Raw genomic sequence first — 5378 nt, forward strand, 5'->3', positions numbered from 1 at the left:
CCCACTCCACAAGAAGCAAGAGATAAGAACTCTACCCAGTCAGAAAGAAAAAAAAAAACGAGGAAAGTGGAGAAGGTATTAAGAGAGGAGCAAACATTGGCTGCTGCATGAAGTCTGAAGGAAAGGGGCAAGGGATTAAAACCCAGCTGGTACCAGTATTGTCATACCATAGAATTAATTCAGAGTGAGACCTTGAGTTGAAGAATTCTTCTCCTGAGAAGATATTTTGAACATTTTTAATAATTGTTTTTATTTTTTGTTTTTTTTCTTCAATTTATTTTTTGTTTTCAACATTCATTTCCACAAGATTTTGAGTTACAAATTTTTCTTCCCGTCTTTCTCCTACTCTCACCCCAAAATACCAAGCCTACTGAATACCCCTTCCCCTAATCTGTTCTCTCTTACATCCTGCCCCATTACTCCTAGTAATGTAAGATGGATTTCTATACCCCAGTGCCTGTATATCTTATTTCCCAGTTTCATGTAAAAAAAAGTAATTTTTTAAACATTTGTTTTTAAAACTCTGAATTCCAGATGTTTTACCTTCTTCCTTCCTCACCCACCCCCACTGGGAAGATAAGCAATTCAGTATTATGTTGTACCTCTGTAGTTATGTAAAACATTTCCATAGTAGTTTTATTGTGAAAGATTAAGTATAATTCCCCATATCCTATCCTGTCCCCAACTTGTTTTATTTTTTCCTTTGACCCTGTCCCTTTTCAAAAGTGTTTGCTTCTAACTACCCTCTACCCCAATCTGCCCTCCCTTCTATCATTCCCCTCTTATCCCCTTTCCCCTATTTTCCTGTAGGGTAACATATCCAATTGAGTGTGTATGTTATTCCCTCCTTAAGCCAAATTCAACTAGAGTAAGGTTGACTCATTCCCTTTTACCTTCCTGTTCTTCCCCACCATTCTAACAGTTTTCTCTTGCCTCTTTTATATGTGATAATTTACCCTATTTTATCTCTCCCTTTCTCTTTCTCCCAATATAGTACTCTCTCACCGCTTAATTTTATTTTTTAGATATCATCCCCTCATATTCGACTTATCCTGTGCCATCTGTCAATGCATACATGCACACACATATATACACACTCACATGTGTATTTATACACACATATACCCTCCTATACATACATATATGGGTATGTATACATATATATATATACATATATACATATACATTCCCTTCAACTATCCGCATACTGAGAAAAATCTTTTGAGTTAAAATTATCATTTTTCCATGTAGGAATGTAAATAGTTCAACTTTAATAAGTTCCTTATGATTTCTTCATCCTGTTTACCTTCTCATGCTTCTCTTGCTTCTTGTATTTGAAAGACTAATTTTCTGTTCAGCTCTGGTTTTTTCATCAAGAATGTATGAAAACCCTCTATTTCATTGAATGACCATATTTTCCCCTGAAGCATTATGCCCAGTTTTGCTGGGTAGGTAATTCTTGGTTTTAATCCTAGCTCCTTTGACTTCTGGAATATCCTATTCCAAGCCCTTTGATCCCTCAGTGTAGAAGGTGCCAGATCCTGTGCTCTCCTGATTGTGTTTCCACAATATTCAAATTGTTTCTTCCTGGCTGCTTGTATTGTAATATTTTCTCCTTGATCTGGGAACTCTGGAGCCTGGCTATAATATTCCTAGGAGTTTTCTTTTTGGGATCTTTTTCAAGAGGTGATAGGTGGATTCTTTTTCAACCTCTATTTTGCCCTCTGGTTCTAAAACATCAGGGAAATTTTCCTTGAGAATTTCTTGAAAGATGGTTTCTAAGTTCTTTTTTTGATCATGGTTTTCAGGTAATCCAATAATTTTATAATTATCTCTCCTGGACCTATTTTACAGGCTAGTGGTTTTTCTAATGTGACATTTCACATTGCCTTCTATTTTTTCATTTGTTTGCATCTGTTTAATAGTATCTTTTTTTAAGCAATTGGGGTTAAGTAACTTGCTCAAGGTTACACAGCCAGTTATTTTGTGTAGGAGTTAGGTATCTGAGGCTAGAACAGATCCCAGATCTCCTGACTCCGGGGCCGGCACTCTTACTCACTGCACCACCTGGCCACCTCTGTTTAATAGTATCTTGATTTCTCATAAAGTCATTAGCTTCCATTTGCTCCGATCTAATACTGAAGGAATGATTCTCTTCAGTGAGATTTTGAGATTCTTTTTCCATATGGAAAATTCAGCTTTTTAAGGCATTCTTCTCCTTATTGCCTTTTAGAGCCTCTTTTTAAATTTCAGTTAGTCTATTTTTAAGGTGTTATTTTCTTCAATCAGGTTGTTGACTCTCTTTTACTGATTTTCTTATGTCATTCTCATTTCTCTTCCCAATTTTTCCTCCACTTCTCTTATTTGGTTTTCAAAATCCTTCTTAAGCTCCTCTATAGAAGCTGTTATATCTTGTGTTATCCTGATCATGTTTTCACAATACTCAAAATGTTTCTTCCTGACTGCTTGTAATATTTTCTCCTTGACCTGGGAACTCTGGAATTTGTCTATAATATTCCTAGGAGTTTTTTTTGGGGGGGATCTTTTTCAAGAGATGATCAGTGGATTCTTTCAATTTCTATTTTACCCTCTGGTTTTAGGATATCAGAACAGTTTTCCTTGATAATTTCTTGAAAGATGATGTCTAGGCTCTTTTTTTGATCATGGCTTTCAGGTAGTTCAAAAAATTTTAAATTATCTCTCCTCTATCTATTTTCCAGGTCTGTGTTTTTTCCAATGAGATATTTCTCATTGCCTTCTATTTTTAAATTCTTTTGGATCTGTTTTATAATATCTTGATTTCTCATAAAGTCATTAGTTTCCATTTGCTCCATTCTAATTTTGAAAGAATTATTTCCTTCAGTGAGCTTTTGGACCTCCTATTGCATTTGACCAATTCTGCTTTTTAAGGCATTCTTTTCCTCATTGGCTTTTTGGACCTCTTTTGCCATTTGAGTTAGTTTATTTTTTAAGGTGTTACTTTCTTCACTATTTCTTGGATCTCCTTTAGCAAACCGGTGACTTGATTTTCATGATTTTCTTGCATCACTCTCATTTCTCTTCCCAATTTTTCCTCTACTTCTCTTACTTGGTTTTGAAAATCCTTTTTGAGATCCTCCATGGCCTGTCATCAATTCATATTTTTCTTGGAGGCTTTTGATGCAGGAGTTTTGACTTTGTTGTCTTCTTCTGGCTGTATGATTTGTTAGTCTTGTCACCAAAGAAAGATTCCATAGGCTGATGTTTTTTCTTCTGTTTTCTCATTTTCCCAGCCAATTACTTAACTTTTGAGTTCTTTGCCAAAGTAGGACTCTGCTTTCATAATGGAGAGTGTTTTGTCCTAAATTTCCAGGGTTTTGTGCAGCTTTTGTCAGAACTACTTCTAGGTGACTGTGAATTTCTAAATGCACCTCTGGTGCCCCAGGGCTGGGACCAGGCTTAGCTCTTCTCTCTCTTACCCAGGTCCTACAGAGTTTCCCCACTGACCTTTTACTTTGTCTTTGGCGTTTGTGGCTTGAGAAGTCTGGAAACTGCCACAGCTGCCAGTGATTCAGTCTCCTGAGGCCTGCTCTGCCTGATCTGTGCTGGTGTAGCCTTTGTGGTACTGTGCTCAGCTCTCAGCCTGGTGTGATAGACCCTTCCTGTCAGCCTGCCAGGCTGTCTTAAGTTGCAGACATATTTCACTCTGTCATTTTATGGGTTTTGTAGCTCTAAAATTTGTTTAGAGTCATTTTTTACAGGTATTTGGAGGTGATTGGGGGATGAGCTCAAGCAAGTTCCTACCTTTACTCTGGCATTTGGCTCCATCCCCTAAGCTGCCATTTCTTTACTTCTGAATTTCTACCAAACTGAAGTTTACATTGACATTAAACATACCAGAGTTTAAATAGAGATGGATAGTGATGCAAAGTGAGGTATATCACTGAACTTCTGCCTAAATTGTTAGGAATTTTTCCAATTGTATCTTAGTGATTATGACTTAATTTATAGTCCTTCATCTAAAATAAACCCCCTAAAGTGAAGAGAAAGTAACCATGTGGGCTTTCGTTGCCATTACTTTGTTTCCTAGACTTTAAATAAACTAATCATTGTAACAGGATGTTACACAGTTGTTTGCTTTGTTCTAGTTATAATGATTCCAAAGTTTATACTGTTTGATGACAAAGAATTAGGATTAATGTGGATCTATAAAAGGGGCTTTCTTTTGATTTCAGAGCAATCTACCTCCCTGACAAGTCATCCTCATGCTTTGAATACAAAAGAAAACCCCTTTTATAGACCTGCATTAACCCCAGTTCTTCCATACAGTTGCAAATTGTGAGCTTGTTTCTTGTCTAGGCAAGCCTACCTCCTTTTATGTCTCCTTTCCTTTGGCACAGGACCTTGTAAGAACTTGAAAGGCCAGAAGATCTATCATCACAGCAATTACATCTCCCACCAGCAAGGTAGCAGCAGTAGAGACCCTCAGAGAGTAATGGATTGACAGCAAGGAGGAGTGACTGCATGGAGCAATTTAACCATCATATGGAGACAGTACATAAGTAGCAGCAGGAGTGTGTTACCTCCAGTAGAGGAACTGACATTGGTAAGAAATCCCTGGAATTTAAAGGTTGACTGCTTGATTGGACAATGCCAGTACAGAGGTGAAATGTGAAGTGGCAATTAGAATCCTTCAAGGAACTGTTCTATGCCCTGGTGATGCCTGAATATTGGATGAATGAACAGATAAAAGAGTATTTATCAAGTTGTTTACTATGTTCTAGACACTGTTAAGTATGTGAGAGGCAGATACAAGAAAGTCCTTCCCCTCAAGGAGTTTACATTCTAAGGTCAAAAGACAATTCATAAAGAGGAGATGGAAAGTAGGGTGAAGAATCATACTGGTGGTAGTATAGTTTGGAAATTGCAGGGAGTTAATTGTAGTGGGCAAGATAAGCTTACTTATACTATTATATTACTTATAGGTTAATAGTGATATTGCTGGGTTAAAGAGTTTTATAATTCTTTGGTCATTGTTACAAATTGTTCTCCAAAATATTTGTACCAGTTCACAGCTTCACCAATAGTGCATTAGTATATCTATTTTCCCACATCCCTTACAGTATTTGTCATTTTCCTTTTCTGTCACCTTAAACAACCTGATAGCTGTGAGGTATTATCTCAGAGCTGTTTTAATGTATATTTCTCTGTATGTGATTTCAGGTATTTTTTTCATATGACTATAGATGACTTTGATTTCTTCTTCTGAGAACTACCTGTTCATATCCTTTTTATAATTTATAAATTAAAGAATGGCTGTTATATTTTAAAAGCTTTTTAATCTGTAAAAAATTATTATTTATTTATTTTAAACTTTCTTTTCTTTTTACATTTTGAGT

Source organism: Petaurus breviceps, unplaced genomic scaffold (genome assembly GCF_028583685.1).
Source record: "Petaurus breviceps papuanus isolate PSGF00001 unplaced genomic scaffold, PetGlider_PUasm1.0 164, whole genome shotgun sequence".
NCBI lineage: Eukaryota > Metazoa > Chordata > Mammalia > Diprotodontia > Petauridae > Petaurus > Petaurus breviceps.